This window comes from Hemicordylus capensis, chromosome 1 (assembly GCF_027244095.1).
Source record: "Hemicordylus capensis ecotype Gifberg chromosome 1, rHemCap1.1.pri, whole genome shotgun sequence".
Lineage (NCBI taxonomy): Eukaryota > Metazoa > Chordata > Lepidosauria > Squamata > Cordylidae > Hemicordylus > Hemicordylus capensis.
In genome coordinates this window covers 282,941,802-282,964,148 of record NC_069657.1, presented here as the reverse complement: position 1 = coordinate 282,964,148, position 22,347 = coordinate 282,941,802, and the positions used below count along the sequence as shown (strand labels likewise).

Below are 22,347 nucleotides of genomic sequence, written 5' to 3'. Positions count from 1 at the left end.
GGGAACTGTGTGGGAGAGAAGAACGTTGACATGTGCCTCTGCCTTAGTTGCAGTAATGTCATCAGAAGTTGTGCTGGAGATAGGGTGCATGGTGTTGTCGTTACTGTTGCCCAGCAGCATGACCTCCGTCTGCCTGCCATTCTGCTCCTGGCACTCCTTCACACCCTCCCAGACACCTTAGGGGTTTTTAAAATTTAAACCCTGACCCGGTGGCAGGGGGTGGGGAGAAGCGCCTTTAAAGTTGTGTGGGGTCGGAGGCTCTGTCTGTCACATTTATGCTCTGTGCTACCTATAGCACTGTGGTGAACACAGAGAAGGTTAAAACATTAAATCCCCAGAAAAAAGCAGCAGGCTTTTTTTTTTTTAGAGGGGAGGTCTGTTTTTAGAAGGGAACGAATGAGCAACAATGGAAAGAAGTACAAGGGAAGGGAATGTGAAGAAGGGCAGGGGATTGTGGCCTCCCTCTAACCCACCCCTCCTCACCTACAGTCCTGCCACCTAATCCCTCCCTTCCCCAAACAACCCGACCAAGGCAGTGGAGGTGGTGTGTCTCACCTATCTGGCATCTTTGGCTGGGGCTTCCAATGGCATCTTCGGCTGGAGTCTGGCTGATGTCGCTCTCGAAGGCACAATTGGACCAAGCAGGCACCAGTACTCAACATCTGGCGGGGAGGGTGAGTGGGCACCAGTCAGGAACCCCTGACTGTGCCGGGCACCACACACCAGCCAAACAAAAAACAAAAAAACCAAAAATTAATCCACCAGGCACAGGCAGGCAGCACACAGACCACAGCAGCAAAGGTGGCAATAAGGCCTCAAAATAATTTTTAAAACCCAAAACATGTGCACGGGTGGTGGTGGTGGTAATAAACAAGGAATAAAATTCCAAGCAGCACCCAATTAAAGGCACTGGTGCTGTTTGTACAATTTATTTAAATAAAATGGTGGGGGTGGAGTGTGAGGGGGGATCACAGCATCCCAGTTATTAAAGGGAACTGGCTAGTGGCTACAAGCAATGAGAGAAAACCAAAAAAGGAAATATAAATGCCAAACAGCACCCAGTTAAGCCACTAGGCTGCTGTTACTATTTTAAAATAATTGGGGGCAGGGGGGACTACAGAACCCCAGTTATTGAAGTCACTGGTGAGGCTGGCTAGAAGCGAGAATAATAAAATGAATTTCCAAGCAGCACCCAGTTAAAAGCACTGGTATTGCTGGAAACAAGGCAGGTGGGTAAAGTAGTTGACAGGCACTGCAATTAAAAGGTTAAAAATAAAATAAAAAGGGAGACAGAGCAGGCAGTCTGTCTCTCCACTCACTGCTGGGCCAGGCCCAGACCACAGTATCTCTGCTCTCCTCAGTGCTGCTGTGTCCCTGTCAGAGTTCTCTCCTCTCCTGACTGAGGCACAAAAGCAGCCCTTTATATACATTTTGAAACTCCCTCCTTGGCCTCCCCACTCCCTGCTCCATCCCCCCAGCCAATGGGGGCACAGTTGCGCCTGCCAACATTTGATTTGAAAGACAACTGGCCCACCAAGAAGGAGATCTCAAGCCAATCAGAAGCCAGTGCCAGAAGACCAATCAGTGATTGGGGAAAAAAAGAGACCAAATGGCATCCACTAGATGGATCACTAGCAAATCTATCCACACAAATCGGTGTGTGTGTGTGTGTGTGTGTGTTATTTGATTCATGATTGAATCAACCCCTTTATTCAAGGGATTATTCAATTCGTGGACAAATCAGCAAATCGCCCCCAATTTGCAGAAGATCAATTCATTAGCAAATCAATCTGCACACTCCTATCATGCAACCCTCAGGGATATGTTTCTATGGGTCAAAGAGCACTTCTTGAGCAAGTGGAGTGCAGCAAAAATTGCTTCAGAAATACAGTGGTTAGTGCTGTGCATGTGTATTTGACAGAAGCATGCACAAACCATTAGTTGGGGTGTCAGCCAGTATGCTAGAAAAGGCAAAGAATGTGTGGCTGGAAGACACTTTAAGAGGTTATTTAGTCAATTTCCCTGACTACAACAAGAATAATTTATGCTAAAATAATCACTACCAGATTTAAACCCTTCATTGAAGGAAGCACACCCTTACCCTTTTCTTCCATTTCCTAATTATTCTCACCACTGGAAAACTTTAAGACCAACCCTATCAATGTTTACTTCTAAACAAACTCCACTGTGGTAAATTAAACTTACACTCAACCAACTGCATGTGACTGTAGCTGTTGATATGTAGTGTAATCTTAATCTTTCCTCCTTCAATTGAATCCCTCAATTCTCATTCTTTCCTCTGAAGGAAAGTGGTTTCCATTCTTCTTAGAGCACACTTTTATATAACTGGTGTGTGTGTGTGTGTGTGTGTGTGTGTGTGTGTGTATACGCGCTCCTCTTTCAAAAGCTAAACATACTCATACCTGTGAACTGTCTTATTACCTTCACAAATCGCTTATTATGTACCACTGTTACTTTTATGTTCTCATTAATCCCACCCACATTGTCACACTATTTCTTCAGATATGGAATCACAAACTTGGTATGGTATTTGAGGCTTTAATAAACCTGACAGAAACTTTTGCTTTATTTTCCTTGGATAGGTATGAAACTTCTGCCAATACAATCCAAAACAGATTTCCCCTCATTTTGACAGAACATCACATGTATATTTGACATGAACCACCCTAACCCTAAATTGTATAGGACAATACAACACATACACACATTCATAAAGACTGTCCAGCAGTGAAGCAAAAATAATAAATAAAAGCTGAAAGTTAGTTGAAAGACTGCTAATATATGCTGATCTTCATTTATATTTGCTTCTCACAAATAGGCATGGTACTACGTTGTCATTATATAGCAATAACTTCCAAATAAAATAGCTAAAACATGAACCACAGTTGTCAGTTTTCGTTTCTGGTACATACAATGTGTTGGTGTTGTTTGCTGGGGGCGGGTTATATCGCAGGTTGTTAGGCATTTTGCTTGACCCTAATGCACTGAAACATAACAGAGCATGGGAGTAAGGAAAATGGATTGCTTATTTGCTGATAAAAGGCAGAGCCTACAAATCCTACCCTGAGCTTTCCAGTGTGAGACCTCGGAAATATTTTGGGCCTTTTTCAGATTCCATCCTGCCTCCTTCTCCAAATTTAATCTGCTACATTGTTCATGCCTTGGGCCAGTTCTTTCTCTGTGCATGTACATCCGTCCCCAAAGTTGCCTTGAAAATGCCATATGAACTCTAGTGCAGAACATTTACAGAGAACTCCAGAGCAACTGCCTGCTTCAGAATTTGCACAGAATCTATAAACTCAAAACAGGGATACAGAATGAGCGGTTGCCAATAACTTTAACTTCATTTATCTATATTTGGCAAAAATTGTGCTGCAGCTGGAGATGAAATGCTGAGCTAAATAACTGCAGTGATGTGAGCTCCAAAACAGCAATTACTAAAGCTGAGCTGCCTTGTGTAAGATCTTACTTTTATTTATTGTATTTGAAGCCACTCTCAAGCTGTACAGTGCAAGTGTTGCCTAATCAAATAACACTTGATTCTGAGAGTATCATCTCAGCTTCAACTATTGAAATATTATGATATATATGGAGGGAACATGTCTGTCTTTGTTTCTATCAAGCGCAAATAATATGCATGGCACTCCTTTTATCATGTTCTCATTTGCACCTACTTTTTCAGAGTGGCACTTTATTTCCACATTACTGCTGAAGTTAAAGTACTTTACTTCAACACCATGCAAAATAGTTCTAGACTATGATCTAACAATATAAGATCTCAATATTTTGCTGAAGCTAAGCAGGTTTAGGTTTAGTCAGGACCTGGATGGGAGGCTGCCTGGTACAAACTCATGTATGCCACCTTGAGTGCCACCATGAAAGAAAGAGGAACTACAAAATAAATTACAAAACAACTGTCATTTTGCTTTGCCCTCAGACTCCAAGCATTAACTACATCAAATACCTTGGTTATTTATTCACATGTTAGTGTTTCCTTGTAACATTTGTTTCCTCCCCAAAATATGCATCCTCCTGTCACACTTGGATGTAATTTCCCTTGGCTGGCCTCTAACCAAGCTCCATCACAAAAACTTGATTCCATCTTTGGGATCAGCAGCCTTGCTCTCATTCAAATGATAAACCTATGTCTGGAGTTACCACTTCAGATGCAGATAGAGGTTTACATGACTGAGTGCTCCTCCATTAAAGAAAAAAAACACCCTTCCACATAGAAAACTAAGTATCAGGGTAAATGACTCTAGTTTAGCTTTCTTTCCAACTTGCTAATTTTCTACGTGCAAGGGATTTTCTTTGTATGTAGGGTTATTCCATAAATATGATCCCCTATCAGCAACTAGAAGGGGTACAGCCCAGATATAGTCATCACATCAGAAAGAAATAGGTTCTTTCTGTGGTAAACAGGCTCTTGCCTGTGGGCATCTCTCCGTGGCTGCCCCGGGCATGTTGCCAGAACCTGAGGGGTATACCCGTGAGTCAAATGGGCCGCAACCCAAAATTTGGCTTAAAAAGCCAAATCTGGCCGCAACCCAAAATTTGGTTTTAAAAAGGCGAAATCTGGCAACAATTGATGAGAAGAATTGGATCATGATTCCCTGGTTGGTCATCAACCTTTAAAGTCTGCTATAATTTATAGCATTGTAGACTGATTAGGTGGTAGGGATGTACGAGCTGGCTTGAAATTAAGCCAGCTCATTTTTGAACTGGTTCGGTTCAAAGGCTCAATCTCAGACCAAACTGGACCTGGTTCACTTTGGGGTCAAGCTGAAGCCAGGCCAGTCAGTTTGGAACTGGCTCAAAGCCCTATTTTAAAATGAGAATCTGGCGAGGATTCCCCTGTATGGGTGTGGGGGGGGGCTTACCTAATGGGGCTTACCTTTTTATGGCAGTAAAAGGAAGTACTTACAAGTCATGCCAGCAGCACCAACAGAGGTTGCGATGGCCACAGAGTCAGTGGCGGAGGCTGCCCTGACCCCCACCAGCTTCCCTCAGGGTCTCCTGGCCCAGTATGGGCCTGAACCAGACCTCTGCACAGGCATGGAGGCCATTTTTTAAAAACCTCTGTTCATGCATCACCACATATTTGCACAGAGTGATTCAATTGACCTGTGTGCATGCGTGGAGGTAAAAAAAAAGGAGTCACCACACATTTGCGCAGTAGTGATGCAAATGGTCAATTCGCATGCATGGAGATTAAAAAATTGTCTCCACACCTGCACAGAGACTGGGGGGGGGTCAGGGGAGCCTCCCCCCCAGGCACCACAGCCACCACCAGTGCAACTTGTGAGTACTTCATTTTACTGCCTTAAAAAGAGAACCCCGCTTAGGGAAGCCCCCACTACTTTACTGGTAAAACAGAATCCTTGCCTGATTCCCCTTTGCCAGTAGGGCTTTGAGCCGGTTCCAAACCCTTTTGAGCTCGTACTAAACTGGGGGCTGGTCCAGAGGAGCCAAAACGGAGCCTTCTGGTCCAGATTTGAACCAAGCCAGAAACTTGATTTTGTGCACATCCCTGTTAGGTGGTCATCTGCATCAACCTTTGCGGATTATACACTAGTAGTGAGAATTTGAGATTTGATTTCTTTTCGTCTCCTCATAATGAAAATGGAATTAATTACTCCTAACCAACAGAGTTATCTAAAATGAAAGCAAATATGCAATTACTAGAGATACACAGTAAATACAAATTATCTACAATTAAAATCCCTTTCTGCATATAGTAGGTGATAAACACAAATTCAAAGTACCAACATTAACTTTTGTCATTTGAAACGAGCAGAGATTTGAATAAAGTAACTTATCTCTCTTGTGCAAGCATTTGGAAATAGTAGACTAGTTATTGAGGCTATTCCCATGACCACAGGAAAGCGGGCTAAGGGAGCCCACTTAAGCCCGCTTAAGTCCCCCCCCCTTAAACAAGGTTAGCGGAGTGCTCCATTTTGCCGATTGTGTGCCGCTCCGTCATGGCTCCATGGCACAGTGACACACAAGTAGACCCCTGACTGGGAGGCTACAAGCAGCCTCCCAGCATGGGGACCTCCCCAGAATGCCCCATACACTCACGCAGGGCATTCTGGGACTTGGGGGGGGGCAGGGGCCCCTGATCCCCACCGCCCCTGCTGGCTCTGTCACGGCTCCCTGACGTTTCCCTGCTCAGCTGCAGGGAGAGTGGGCTAAGCTCTCTCCGCAGAGCCCAGTAAGGCACACTGCTCATGTGGAAAGCCTCATCCATTTTTTCATTTTTTAAAAAAATGGGAATAAGCGTTCATTTTCCCATCAGAAACAACATAGAGTCAAGAAAATCACAAAAGGTCTTGCATGAACCCTACTACATTATTTAATATACAAGAGCACTGATCTTATAAAATTAGTGGCAATATTTAGATTAATGTTTATGTAATTTTAACTGGAAAATAATTGTTTGGGAAATGGGTAGAAGTTAATGTACTCATACAGAAAAAGGGCATAGCATGCAAGAAGTCTGAACCCTTCCTCTGCCTTCCACCCCTTCCAAACCCTGTCCTACAGCTGCCAGCGAGGCTCCTAAAGCAGAATAAGTCTCACTGGTAGAAAAGTGGCTGGGAGGAGTCAATTCCAGGATAGAAAGTTTGTGGGGTTCAGCACTCTCTCCCTCTCCCTCCTCATTATACCAGTTTGGCACAACCGAACTTCAAAGACACTGGTAGTGCCACTGTTTCATCTTGTTAGACCTGTATAAAGAAGCCCCCAAAGACCTACTGAAGTCAACAGCTGGCATCCTAAGTTATACTGTAGTAATAGCAATAGTAATAAGGCAGTGACAATGTGCTGGGAGGATGTGCCTGTTCTGCAGAGAGCTTCCTTAGTAGGGGTAATTTTTGCCTGTCTATTTTCTACAGAAATGCCCAACACCCTCCAAAAGTATGTCCCTGAGAGGTGCACAGCCATCAGGGACACATTTTCAGAGGTGCAGAGTACTGCCAGAGGAAATAGAGAGGAAAAGTCACCAAGCCCCACCTGGCATGCTCCGCATTACAGAGCTATGGAAACAGGTGTTTCCTTTCCGGAAAAGGCATGTCTTCCTGGCAAGCTGCCACTTCTTTAGTTAAAATGTCAGCCAAATATGATCAAAGTGGCTTACATACAAAGTTCCAGTTTGAGCTGCAGCTTTTTGTATTGTACCTTCTCATCAGGTCAACTCAGCTCCTCAAACCATTCTTCAATTCATGGTTATTACTAGTATCTTGATGTCAGCAACTAACAAAGCATTTAGGATAAATATCCCAACATTTTAATTTGCTAGTTATAGTTCTTTTCTCCATTAGCCCATTGGTGTCCATATTCAAAGGTGATCCAAGTCACACCAGATCGCTGCAGGAAATTAGTTGCTTTGGTCTTAATAAGACTGTTATTCCTGTTACTCTTGTAGAGTTGTCTACTTCTAGCTTCATAAATTACAAGCGCTGAACAGGGTTAACTTTTGTTCCAGTTAATTCTGGCCTGTGATTCTTAAAAATAATAGAAAACAGCAGCTTCAGGAGACACTTAATTTATAGTATGGTTTCTACATTTCACTTTCATATAGAAAACTGAAATAAAGTGCTTCCTTTTAAAGTATCCAGTGCAGACCATATCTTTACTCATGACAAATTATGGCCCTTATAAGAAGAAATGTTTATATGACAGTCAGTTAAAAATTCAGAATTCAGCTGCAAATTACGATACTGTCAACACCAAGATTGCATTTGGATACATTTTACATCACATATCAGAAGGCATAATGCTCTTTCTACTAACCTGTGTTTCAGAGACATTCTGACTGCAGTGCACACGTGCACACTCATGCACATGCACACACACAATGAATTAGAGGTGCCTGTGTGTTATGAACCAGAAGACCACAGATGTTCAGGAATTAACATAAGATCTAAGAACAGCTATAGAATTTGGTTTCATTTCTTTGCCTCCAGCCAACACCTAGTTCAACAAGTTAAGCATGACACACCTGTTTTGTTCCTGGGTCATTTTAAATGGTAGTATTAACACTACATCTTTTACATCTTTTCAGCAAAACCAGGGCATTTACAATGTAAAGGTATATTTTGCCCAGTTAGAAACAATAGAAGGTACCTAGCCACCTAAGATTGTTTGTTTGTTAAATTTATATACCACCTTTCATTACAAAATCCAAAAGTGATTCACAACACATTCACAAAAACAATAACATTTATAAAATCCCAAACAACCAATACAACAGTAAAAATACAGAACATGAAAGCAGCACCAATGAGAAAAGAAAAGAAAAGAAAAGAAAAGAAAAGAAAAGAAAAGAAAAGCAGCACCACTTAAGAGAAAAAGCCAGGTCTTTACCTGCCTCTTAAAGGCAATGAGGGAGACAGTGCAATCAAATCTTTACCTTTCCTCAATCTTTGCAACTAAAAAACTTGCTAGACACATAGCAGAACTATTGATCAAATACTCTGCACCTACTCCCACTGCTCTGCACAATGTGGAGATTACACCAGTACAATGTGAGCATCAAATATTTCCATGCTAATTTAGAAGTGAGCTATAAATAAGAACAGAGAGAAACATGCAAAATAAACTACTAGAGGTAATTTGTTCAGCAAGTATGTATGTGGGTTATGAAGTAATTCTGTATTACCTTAAGGAGGCTGTCATTAGACTTTATTTGAAGAAACCTGAATTGGATACATCAGAGTTAGCCAATTATAGCCCCATCTCCAATCTTCCAATGCTGGGCAAGGTGATTGAGTGGGCGGTGGCCACTCAACTCCAGGCACTCCTGGAAGAAAGAGGTTATCAAGATCCATTTCAAACTGTTTTTGAGTGGGATATGGGATTGAGACGCCTTGGTCAGCCTGATAAATGATCTCCAACTAGGTATTTACAGAGGGAGTTTGACTTTGCTGATCCTTTTGAATCTCTCGGCGCTTTTAAGGCCATCGGCCATGGTATCCTTCTGGGTCGCCTGATGGAGCTGGTTTTGGGTGACACTGTTTTACAGTAGTTCCATTCCTACCTCTCTAGTAGATCCCAGATGGTGTTGCTTGGAGACTGTTGCTCTGCAAAATGAAAGTGCATGTATGGAGTTCCACAAGGTTCCATTCTGTCTTCAATGCGTTTTAACATCTGCGTGAAACCGCTAGGAGAGATAATCAGGAGAGTTGGTGCAGGGTGTTATCAATATGCTGATAACACCCAAATCTATTTCTCCATATCAGCCTCATCGGGAAATGGCATAACTTCTCTAAATGTCTGCCTGGAAGTGGTAATGGGCTGGATGAGGGATAACAAATAAGAGTTTAATCAATATAAGATAGAGATACTGATTGTGGTGGAATCAGGACTCGAAAAATTGTTTAGCTCTGCCTGTTCTGGATGGGGTGTCATGCCCCCTGAAAGAACAAGTAGGTAGCCTGGGAGTGCTCCTGGATCAAAAACTCTCTCTGGTTTCTTAGATTGAAGCAGTGGCCAGGAGCACTTTTTATCAGCTTCATCTGATATGTCAGCTACACAAATTTCTGGGAGTAAACATTTTTAAAACTGTGGTACATACTTTGGTAACTTCCAGGCTTGACAACTGTAATGCACTCGCCATGGATCTGTAATCCAGAAACTACAATCGTTGCAGAATGCTGTGGCCAGACTAGTTTCTTGGACAACCCAAATAGACCACAAAACATCAATTTTAGAAGAACTGACTGGTGATATATTTCCAAGCAAAATACAAAGTGCTAGTTATTATCTATAAAGCCCTTAATGGTTTTGGTCCAGAGTATTTAAGAAAGTGCCTTGTTTGTTGTGAACTCTGCCACCCATTAAGATCTTCTGGGGAAATGCCACCAGCTCATTTGGTTGCAATTCAGGACTGGGCCTTCTCTGTGGCTGCCGTAGGATTGTGGAATACGCTATCAAAATAAAAGCTTCTCTATCTCTGGCTGCTTTTTAAAAGATCCTCAAGATGCACCTCTCTTCTTAGGCTTTTAGTTAAAGTTAATGTTAAACTGTTTGTTTTTACTGTGTAAAACTGTTTTAATTATTTTATTCTGTTTTTACATTTATTGTATTTTAAAATTATGGACACCATCTAGTGATACATATATCAGGATGTATAGAAATATGACAGACAGACAGACAGACAGACAGATCTTTTGACACCCCCCCCCCCGAGTTGTTTATTTTTCTCATGGCTTCTATGTCACCTTTGAAATTAATATTGTTGTATTTATATCTAATTGATTATGTTTGATTATATGATATGTTTTATCATTCATTTTTAGTTTTGTTAACTGGCTTGCATATGCATGCGATAGAAAGGAAGGATATACATATTTAACGCTGAACAGCACCAAGACTAATGCTGCCCTTGCATTTGAAACATTTTGCATGTGCAATGATTTCTGCTGAGTCCCTCCCTTCCCAATGCTGCCCCCAACCTATGTCCCTGAGAATCCCCCAGCCCTCAGGAACATACTTTTGGAGAACACAGGAGGCAGCAGTGGGAAGGGGGCTCCACAAAACTTGCTGCACATGCAAATATTCTAACACAAGGGCAGCATTAGCCTGGATGTCCAACAGGCAGCAGCGAGGAGGAAAATGGGCTTACAAAGGAACATGATACAGTGACAAGGTGCTGGCAGGCCTGCTGGATGATGTGAGAATGCAGTACAAACGTAAGGTACTGATGGCATATTCTCTTAGCCCCCACTTTGTAAAATGTTGTGGATACATCAGCAATTGGATACATCACAATGCATCAGGAGCTGTGAACTTTTTTTATTAAAATGTCAGAAGGAGGACAGGATGACTCCTTGTCTTAAACAGGCTATTATTAGACCACTTTTTAAGAAACCTGCATTGGACCCCTCAGAGTTAGCTAATTACAGACCTGTTTCAAATCTTCCATGGTTAGGCAAGGTGATTGAGTGGGTGGTGGCTTCTCAGCTCCAGGCAGTTTTGGATGATGCAGATTATCTAGACCAGGGATTCTCAGTGTTGGGTCCTCAGATGTTATTGGACTTCAAATCCCATGATCCCTAGCCCCAGTGGCCTTTAGTTGGGGATTATGGGAGTTGAAGACCAAAAACATCTGAGGACCTAACGTTGAGAAACCCTGATCTAGACCCATTTCAAACTGGTTTTCATGTGGGCCATGGGGTTGAGACTGCCTTGGTCAGCCTGACGGATGATCTCCAACTGGCTATCGACAGAGGGAGTGTGACTCTGCTGATCCTTTTGGATCTCTTGGCGGCTTTCAATACCATCGACTATGGTGTCCTTCTGGACCACCTGAGGGAGGAGGGATTGGGTGGCATTGTTTTACAGTGGTTCCATTCCTACCTCTCTAGAAGATTCCAGATGGTGTCGCTTGGAGACTGTTGTTCTACAAAGCAAGAACTAAAGTATGTAGTTCCACAAGGCTCCATACTGTCTCCAATGCTTCTTCTTCTTCTTATTATTATTATTATTATTATTATTAATTCGATTTCTATACTGCCCTTCCAAAAATGGCTCAGGGCGGTTTACACAGAGAAATAATAAATAAATAAGATCAATCCCTGTCCCCAAAGGGCTCACAATCTAAAAAGAAACATAAGAGAGACCAGCAACAGTCACTGGAGGTACTGTGCTGGGGGTGGAGAGGGCCAGTTACTCTCCCCCTGCTAAATAAAGAGAATCACCACATAAAAAGGTGCCTCTTTGCCAAGTTAGCAGGGGCATCTTTAACATCTACATGAAAACACTGGGAGAGATCATCAGGTGGTTTGCTGCAGGGTGTTATCAATATGCTGATGACACCCAGAGCTTCTTCTCCATATCAACTTTATCAGGAAATGGAATATCTTCCCTAAATACTTGCCTGGAGGCGGTAATGAGCTGGATAAGGGATAATAAACTGAAGTTGAATCCAAATAAGACTGAGGTACTGACTGCGGGGGGTCGGGACTCAAGAGATTATTTAGATCTGCCTGTTCTGGATGGGGTTACACTCCCCCTGAAAGATCAGGTACATAGCTTGGGAGTGCTCCTGGACTCAAAACTCTCCCTGGTTTCTCAGGTTGAGGCAGTGGCCAGGAGTGCTTTTTTTCAGCTTCAGCTGATACGTCAGCTATGGCCATTTCTGGAGGTAAACAACTTTAAAACAGTGGTACATATGCTGGTAACCTCCAGGCTTGACTACTGTAATGAACTCTATGTGGGGCTTCCTTTGTACATAGTCCAGAAACTACAGAAACTACATTTATTTATTTATTTATTTGATTGACTGATTTCTATACCACCCTTCCAAAAATGACTCAGGGCGGTTTAAACAGGGCGGTTTAAACAATAATAAATAAATAATATGGATTCCTCTCTCCAAAGGGCACATAATCTAAAAAGAAACATAAGATAGACACCAGCAACAGTCACTGGAGGGCCAGTTACTCTCCCCCTGCTAAATAAATTTATTTATTTATTTAGTTTGTTTGTTTGTTTGATTGATTGTTTAATTTATAAACCGCCCCATCCAAAGACTCTGGGTGGTGTACAACAAATTTAAAAAGACATAAAATCACACACCATTTAAGACACAGTGCTAAAAACAATATAAAAACAATTTTTAAAAAATTAAAAACCATTTAAAACTAATTAAAATACTTTTAAAACAATTTACAAACCTTGTAAGGCCAGGCCAAATAAATAGGTTCTCAGGGCTCTCTTAAAGGCTGATAGCGAGCCTAAACTGCAGATATCTGCTGGGAGTGCATTCCATAGACCAGGGGCAGCTACAGAAAAGGCCTGGTTCCGAGTCGCCACCAGGCATACTGGTGGTAACTGGTGATGGACCCTCCAGATTACCTCAACAAGGGATGGGGATCAAACCAAAGAAGTCACTCTCTAAGGTAGTCCGGACCCAAGTCATTCAGAGCTTTAAAGGTAATAATCAGCACTTTGTATTTCACCCGGAAACGTGTCAGCAGCCAGTGCAACTGTTTTAAAACAGGCATAATATGGTCTCTCCAGGTTACCCCAAAGACCAGTCTGGCTGCCGCATTTTGAACTAACTGAAATTTCCAAACTATGTACAAAGGCAGCCCCACGTAGAGCACATTGCAATAGTCGAGCCTGGAGCTTAGCAGCTGATGCACCACTGTTTTGAGATAGTTCTCTTTAAAGAATGGACGCAGCTGTCGAATCAACAGAAGTTGATAGAAAGCACTCCTGGCCATAGCTGCCACCTGAGATATCAGGGTGAGGCCTGGATCCAAGAGCACTCCCAAGCTGCGTACCTGTTCTTTCTGGGGGAGTGTAAACCCATCCAGAACTAGGGATGTGCACGGAACCACAGAAGCGTGGTCTGGCACTGATGGGACTGTCTCTTTAAGCGGGGGGGGTAGTACTTACCCCCCCGCCACTCTTCCCCCTCTGGCGCTGGTGCTTTTAAAAATCTTCTTGGGGCGGCAGAGTTCCTCCCTGCCGCCCCTGCCCCTGTCGTTGTCCTTCTAAGCTTGAAACAAAGAAGAGCTAGCAGCGTGCATGCGCCCTTCGCAGCGCACTTGTCTTCGCCGCTGGCGCACGCATGCCGCATGACATATGCGGCGCGCGTGCGCCAGCGGTGGAGATGAGCGTGCGCGCTGCGAAGGGCGCATGCGCGCTGCTAGCTCTTCTTTGTTTCAAGCTTAGAAGGACAACAACGGGGGCAGGGGCGGCATGGAGGAACTCTGCCGCCCCAAGAACATTTTTTAAAGCACCAGCGCTGGAGGGGGAAGAGCGGCAGGGAGGGCTAAGTACTACCACCACCCCTGCTTAAAGAGACAGTCCCCCGCCCTTCCAAACCTCTGGACCGCCGGAATTCTGGACCGGTCCGGAGGGCTTTTCCATTGCCCCGAACCGAACCTTGCACACTACTATCCAGAAAAGGAAGATCTAAGTCATCCCTCAAATTCCAATCTCCCACAATGAGCACCTCCGTTTTGCTTGGATTCAGCTTCAATTTGTTATCCCTCATCCAGCCCATTACTGCCCATAGGTAGGCATTTAGGGAGTGAATGCCATTTCCTGATGATGATTATGACGATGATGATGATGATGATGATAAGGAGAAATAGATTTTGGTGTTATCAGCATCCTGATAACACCCTGCACCAAATCTCCTGGTGACCTCACCCAGCGGTTTCATGTAAATGTTAAAAAGCATTGGTGACAGAATGGAGCCCCGAGGGACTCCATACAATAGCTCCCATTTTGAAGAGGAACTGTCACCAAGCTCCACCATCTGGAATCTGCTTGAGAGATAGGAGTGGAACTACTGCAAAGCAGTGCCTTCGATCCCCAAGTCCCCCAGGCGATCCAGAAGGATACCATGGTCGATGGTATTGAACCCCGCCAAGAGATCCAAAAGAACCAACAGAGTCACACTCCCTCTGTCAATTCCCTGGTAGAGGTCATCCATCAGGCCAGCCAAGGCAGACTCAACCCCATAGCCCACTCTAAAGCCAGTTTGACATGGGTCTAGATAATCGGTTTCCTCCAAAACTGCCTGGAGCTGGTCATCCACTATTCTCTCAATCACCTTGCCCAACCATTGGAGATTGGAGACCGGCCTATAACTATCCATCACTGAGGGATCTAGGGAAGACTTCTTAAGAAGTGGTCTAATCATTGCTTCCTTCAAACAAGAAGGCATCCTACCTCAGTGATGAGTTAATGATATTAACTAGGACATCTCCCACAATTTCCCTGCTAGATGGAAGCAGCCAAGTCAGGCAAGGATCCAGAGAACAAGTGGTAGGCTGCACTGCCCCAAGCAGCTTGTCCACGTCAGCTGGCATCACAGATTGAAATTGATCCAATCTAATACTGCAAAGGGGATTGCTGGACACCACCTTAACAGACTCTGCAGAAATATTGAAGTCCAAGTTGGCCTGAATACAAATTCAGATTTTATCCAAAAAGAACCCATTAAAAGCATCACAGCAGAACAAAGTCCCTGGTGATTGGTTTGAATTGGAAGGAGCTTGAATCAAACTCCTCACAACCCGGGACAGCTCTGCTGGACACGAACCAGCAGAAGTAATGTGCGCAGACCAGAACTGGTTTTTTGCCGCATACACTGCCTCTGCATAAACCTCCAAATGGGCTCTACACTGTGTATTGTCACATTCAAGCCAAGTTCTCCTCCATTTGTGCTCCAGTCATCTACCTTGCTGCTTCAGACCCTGCAACTCCTCTGTATACCAAGGGACCACTTTTAAAGCAAGTCAGATGGGATGCTTAGGAGCGATCGTGTCTACTGCCCTATTCCAGGGCATCAACAGAATCACTAGAAGGACCAACATTAAAACCCTCCAAGTCTTTTTGGAATCTACTGGGTCCAGCAGCTGTCTCAGGTGGACCATCTTAATAAGTCCTCCACCCCTGCAGGGCTGGGTTGTGGCTGTGAAACCAACCCTAACCAGGTAGTGGTCTGTCCATGACAATGGGGAAACCACAGGATCCCACACTCATGGAACACCCCCCTAATCCAAACAAAAGACAAAATCGAGTGTGTGACCAGCAACATGAGTTGGTCCTGAAACTAGTTGGGATAGGCCCATAGTTGTCATGGCCAGTATAAACTCCTGAGCCTCACCAGACAAGTCAGCCTCACAATGGATATTAAAGTCCACCAGCACTAAAAGTCTGGGTGACTCCAACACCAACTCCATGACCAGCTCCGTCAGCTCAGTTTGGGAGTCAGTTGGGCAGTGGGGTGGACAGAACACCAACAGAATCCCCAATCTGTCCCTAGTTGCCAGCCTCAGAAAGACACACTCAGTATAAGCCAACTGTCGCACAGGTGCCCTGGTAAGGGAAATGGTAACCTTATGGACCACAGCCACTCCACCACCACCCTTGCCCACTTCCACTAGCCTGCTCCACAACAGAGTGGCTTGGGGCCTGGGATTTTAAGAGAGTGCCTTCTTTGTCATGAACCCGGCTGCCTGTTATGATCTTCTGGAGAGATCCGGTTACAGTTGCCGCCGGCTCATCTGGTGGCGACCCGGGGCTGGGCTTTCTCTGTGGCTGTCCCAGGGCTTTGGAATATACTCCCTGAAATAAGATGCTGAAATAAGAGCATCTCATTCTCTGTTTGTTTCCATGGAGGCCCTCAAGACTCACCTGTTCTCTTAGGCTTTTAATTAGAATTAATTTTAATAATTTATTTTAATAACTCTTTTATGTAATTGTTTTTATTGTGTTTTGTGGACTTTTTATATTGTTTTAAACTTTGTACACCACCTAGAGATTTTCATATCAGGTGGTATAAAATATGATAGATAGATAGATAGATAGATAGATAGATGGCATTTGGTGGAAGCACCATGCCTTGCAGAGATGCATTATGCAGATATTCATAAGAGGCATCTCTAGCAAGTGATTTTGGAAGCTACACCTACTGAATTTCTGCTTGGATGTCTCTCCAATCCAAAGTCTAGCTGAAAGACCAAAACAGTGTGTGGGTGCATGGAACCTCATTTGTAAAGCCAGTATAATTTATAAGACTTTACAAAGTGATTGCAGCTTATAAAGCACAGAAGATAAGATGGGCACCTTGAGTCTTGTAACTTCCATGGTTTTTAGAACACAAGTGAAAATTAAAAGCATTTTAACTCTCGACTTAAACCAAAGGTTTTTGGATGACTGAATATTTCTTTGCCACAAGGTGCTGGATACAGAATTACTAATCTACCTTTGTTATATACAACACAGCAGCTTTCTGCTGTTTCTCTGACTCCATTCTCCCTGATGCTTTGCCTTAAACTACTGTGGCTGCACCAACTATTCTAAAGAGTGACTACTTTACCCATAAGAACCAGAAATCAGCTTTTACCACTACTAATATTTCTGACTTGATTGGCACCACCTTTAATTGAAGTGCAATTTCCTGAGTGCAGCAAGCCTGTTCATTAGCCCCTATTGTATTAGGCAACTGCTTCAACCCACATTTTGTTTGAGGAGGAGGAGAGGAGAGGCGACCAAGCAAACAGGCATACATAGTAAGTAGCAGTGCTGTAAAAGATCTTGCAGTGCGTCTGCTCCTAGAATTAATTTTTTATTGTGAATTCTCACAGATGTCATAATTCAGAGTTAGACTCTTAAGGTAAAGCTACCACTTCATGAATATAGATTTATTGCCACCTATGTTTGTGTGATTATGCTATGAAAACCATATTAGCCCTTATTTCAAATCTTGCTCAGACGGATTTCTTTTATCTTGTTTACTGCCAGCCTTACTGTGTTATGTGAAAATCAGTGAAATCATTTGAATTGTTTAGATAAGCTGCTGCATATATTAACTTGGGAGCTGGACCTGATGAGCTTAATGAACCGGGATGGCATATTTTACGGGCTAAAAGAAACTTTAGCTTTTCTGCTCTTGTCAACTTTAATTGTAACATGTCCTGACTTTCCTTTTTTGGGAGTGTTTTGTGTGTGTGTGTGTGTGTGTGTGTGTGTGTGTGCGTGTGTGTGCACGCACATGCTCACTCATGCACATGGATGAGCTGTACACAAAATAATAATAAATAATAAAATTAATTAATTAAAATGAAATGTTGCTTTTCTTAGCCTACTTTTTAAAAGGAAGATTTACAGGAACACCATATCCATGTGTTTGTGTGTCCATCTGTCACCCGTAATAATTTTTGTGTTCATAGTCCAATACAAACCAAACTTACAGCACATAAGGAAGAGGGTTCTAGAGGACCCTGATAGGTGCATTTATATTGTGACTCACAATCTTGAAACAAGAAGGCGGCCACATAGTAGAAGCACCACCCATTGAGAACTAAGGTGTTTGCAGTTTAAGACAAAGTATTTCCAGAACATGGGAGGGGATGCTAGGGGATCATAATGTAGGTATTTTTGTCAGGATCTGCTATCTTGAAATGAGAAGACAGCTGCTCAGATTAATAGGCCCCTTTACAACTCATGTGTCTACAGTCCAATGCAGTCCACACATACAATATTATTAAGTAAAATTAAGTATCACAGTTCAGTCTAATCCAAACTGATTATAGAAAGTGATGCATTCCACGACACCTCAGTGAAGTATTGCAAGATTCATCATGTTGAAAGAAGTGAAAAGTAGTCTCCATTTGTTCCACATAACACGCTAGCTAAGAAAGAAAATTCTTTAGTCCTCAAAGGCGCAAATACACACAACGATCCTAATTTTGTACATATATCAATTCTGATTCACTGACATATTAAAATTTAACACAGAGGGTATTACAAATCATATATTGCAATGCCAACATGTAGCTGGACATACTTGTAAGCTATCACCCTTCCTTAAAATGTATTGAGACAAGGCATGCTTATGACTCTGTGGCTGCAAAGCTGGTGAGACTCCACAGAAGGGCCTCCTCATACCATTGTAATCACAAACACAATACTTCTGGGTAGAGGCTTGCTGCTGGAAATTCAAACAGTTCCAGCAGCAAGCTGAAAATCAGTTGAATTAGTCCTGCATATTGCATCTAGTGATTTATCTAATATTAAGAACTGGCCATGATCTTCTTGCCACGTGAGCTCCCTCCCCACAGTACACGGTTCATACAAGCAGACATAAGCAATTATTTGTACGGATCAATTAGCTGCAGTGAATCTTGCACAGGCCCTCCATAGTGTGATCAATGCTGTTTAAAAACAAATTATATTTTTATCTAATTCATTTTGGATGAAATAAAAGAAACACAAACATAATTTTACAAGGGGCTCAAGGCACCATTGGACAATGGGTTGGGTTGAGAGAGAGTGCCTGCCTAAGGACACCCAGTGAGCATGATGGCTACGAGGGGGGTTGTTGAACCCATGTCCACTTCCAACTCTCTATCCTGTATGCTCATCATGATCATTGCTTAGAATGTTTCCAAATGCACTGCTTCCTAAATCCTAGTCAATCCCGTTTCAGACTTACAATGACAAGTGGGATTTTAAGTCTTCTTCTCTGGTCATCCGTGGTGTGTGCTAACTATATCCTTTATTTCACAGTTGACACAGGCCTTTGCAACCCTCTGCTGGGATCACTGCAAGCAAAATTCAAACATGAATAGGCTGTCTTTTTTCATGCCTTTAAGTTTTCATTCTTTTTATTGGCCAACATGTCTGTTACATAAATAAGCATGGGTTAAGAATAGAGCTAAATGCTACTCCTCTGTTTGAGTGAACTCACTGCAAAATACTCTCAGATCAGCTTTCCTAAAGCAGTCTGTAAACAGCACAGAAGCCAGATGTGTCCTAGGAGAGAGAGCTCCATGTAAATAAAGTAGACATTATTTAAGGTGCAACTATGGGGGTAGATAATTCACGCCTATTTGGCCTTATACCTGTGTGTAGATCTAGATAGCAACATAACTAATATCATACTACAGTAATAACAACTTTATTTATATGGCCTCCCCATAACAAATTGTTCTCTGGGCAGTGCGCATAATATGGAAAATATTCTGCAGTCCAATCCTACTTGGAGGTACGCCACAGAATTCAAAGGGACTTACTCCCAAGTACAATTATATAGCATGGCAACTGCAGGTTATGAGCTCAAGTGCACTTAGTTGGCATTTAATTCATTTCATATTAACGGTGGTTCATTTCCAAGTAATGTAAAGTTTTCAGAGATGGGGTGTTAGTGGTTCTAAAAATGAGTTCCCAACATACTTTTCACTTTTCCGGTACACTAAATGCTAACCACAATAACAATTGTTTACCCCTAAAAGGATGAGATGATGTTCCAGTGCCTTTCATGAATTTGGGTACATGTGTTCCATTGGAGTTATCCATTTTTGTTTTGTTCCATTTGCACAGCTGTCCCTGTGCTACTATCATAAGAATCAATCTCATCTTCACTAAGTCAATATGGGAAAAACTGTTGTTTGGCACAAGCAAAAGGAAGACCGAAAGGTCCATATACTTCACTAATGTTTTAGTTTGCTGGCTGAATGTTTGTGAATCTCAGATGGTGCTAAGAGTGAAACTCCCTAAGCTTAGCCAAGACGGCTCATCAGGATTTAATTAGCTTCATCCCTGTCCTGGGGAAAGGTAGATCAAAGAGAGGGAATAGAGTGGAGGGATGAGAATCATAACATGCTGGAGAGTGGGACTATGAAAGAAGCTAAAGGCCCACAAATGAAAACAGGTTTCTCAACACACAGCCCATCACGTAGCTCTGTCTAGATTGGGTGGATTCCCAACCCAATCAAAACACATGATCAGGAAGATGGGGTTGAGGATAATTCATATATTCCCTAGAAATAAAGAGCTGGTTTGGACAATATTTCATCCATTCCGCGCATATGATAAGGGTGTGTGTGCACCCTTCCCTCCCTCCTGACATGCCATGGTGCCTTACCCTTATTATTGTGGGGAGCATGCAGGGAGGGATGTGTATACTCATTGCACATACATGTCCTTATTGTATTTTCCTCAGTCTAGCAAAAACATTATCATCTAAATTTGCCCAGGCTGTAGATCTACTGAGTTCTCCAGTTTACATGCTTTAGAACGGTGGGTCTAGCCAAGTGGTTTTCATGTCTCCAAACTTCAGGAAACATCTGTCACAAAGCTCCTATGCATTGCAAAGCACACATAGGGTGGCAGCCAAATTTATGGAAATTCTTTTTCCCCTGTGCACACTAAAAGTGTACCCTACAGTCAGCCCTGGAGTAACCATAAGGCAAAACAAGCACGTGCTTAAGGCATCAAGGCAAGGGGGGCACCCCAGAGTTTTCCCCCTAGCTATCATGCCCTTAACTCTTTCACTGAACATAAGACCATAAGAACAGCCCTGCTCTATCAGGACCAAGGCCCATCTAGTCCAGCATCCTGTTTCACACAGTGGCCCACCAGATGCCGCTGGGAGCTACAGGCAGGAGTTGAGGGCATGCCCTCTCTTCTGCTGTTACTCCCCTGCAGCTGGTACTCAGAAGCATTCTGCCTCTGAAACTGGAGGTGGCCTATAGCCCTCAAACTAGTAGCCATTGAAAGTCCTCTACTCCATGAAGTTATCCAAGCCCCTCTTAAAGACACCCAGGCTGTTGGCTGTCACCACATCTTGTGGCAGAGAATTCCACAAGTTGATTATGTGCTGTGTGAAAAAGTACTTCCTTTTGTTGGTCCTAGATTTCCCAGCAATCAATTTCATGGGATGACCAGAGGCGTAGCTAGGGAAAATAGTGCCTAGGGCAAGCACTGAAATTGTGCCCCCGTCCAAACATCTGACACCCATCTTTTAGATATCTTTGCTATAATATCAGCTGAAAAATATAAGTCAAGCTCGTTAATCTTTTAAAATTTCAAAAACTTTTCATTTTGTATAAGGGCATTATAATATTAGCAGTTTTATTTTCAGTCCCCTTCCTAATGATCCCTAGCATGGAATTGGCCTTTTTCACAGCTGCCACACATTGAGTCAACACTTTCAATGAGCTGTCCACCATGACCACAAGATCCCTCTCCTGGTCAGTTACCTCATCTGGGATCATATATGGGATCATCAGCAAATATGGGATCATCAGCATATATTTGAAGTTGGGGTTTTTTGTCCCAATGTTCATCACTTTACACTTGTCAACATTGATGTACATTTGCCATTTTGTTGCCCACTCCCCCAGTTTGGAGAGATCCTTTTGGAGCTCCTCACAATCCATTTTGGATTTCACTACCCAAAAGAGTTTGGTATCATCTGCAAATTTGGCCACCTCACTGCTTACCCCTGCTTCTAGATCATTTATGAATAAATTAAAAAGCATCAGTCCCAGTACAGATCCCTGGGGGACCCCACTTCTTACTTCGCTCCGTTGTGAAAATTTTCCATTTATACCTACCCTCTGTTTCCTGTCTTTCAACCAGTTTGAAATCCACACATGTACTTGTCCCCTTATCCCATGACTGCTAAGTTTCCTCAGGAGTCTTTGATGAGGAACTTTGTGGAAAGCTTTCTGCAAGTCCAGGTATATTTTGGCAACTGAATCACCTTGTTCCACACACTTGTTGACACTCTCAAAGAACTCCAAAAGGTTGGTTAGGCAAGACTGATCTTTGCAGAAGCCATGCTGGCTTCCCCCCAGCAGGGCCTGTTCTTCTATGTGCTTTACAATTTTATCCTTGAGGATGCTTTCCATCAATTTGCCTGGAATGGACGTTAAGCTAACCGGCCTGTGATTTCCCGGATCGCCCCTGGATCCCTTTTTGAAAATCAGTTACACTGGCTACTTTCCAGTCCTCCACTACAGAGCCTGATTGCTGGGATAAGTTACATATTTTGCCAAGGAGGTCAGC

At 43.0% G+C, this 22,347-nt stretch overlaps 1 long non-coding RNA gene across 2 annotated transcripts in view; it reads right to left on the bottom strand.

Annotated features, from left to right (window-relative positions):
* Positions 1 to 22,347, bottom strand: part of LOC128340551 (uncharacterized) — a 43,601-nt gene that overhangs the window by 4,714 nt on the left and 16,540 nt on the right. Inside the window, exon 2 of one of the 2 annotated variants that reach the window (XR_008313791.1) lies at positions 556 to 703. This is a non-coding gene — a long non-coding RNA (uncharacterized LOC128340551). Of the gene's footprint in view, positions 1 to 555; positions 1,631 to 22,347 lie in introns of those variants that run through there. The other variant, XR_008313790.1, reaches the window with a different exon arrangement.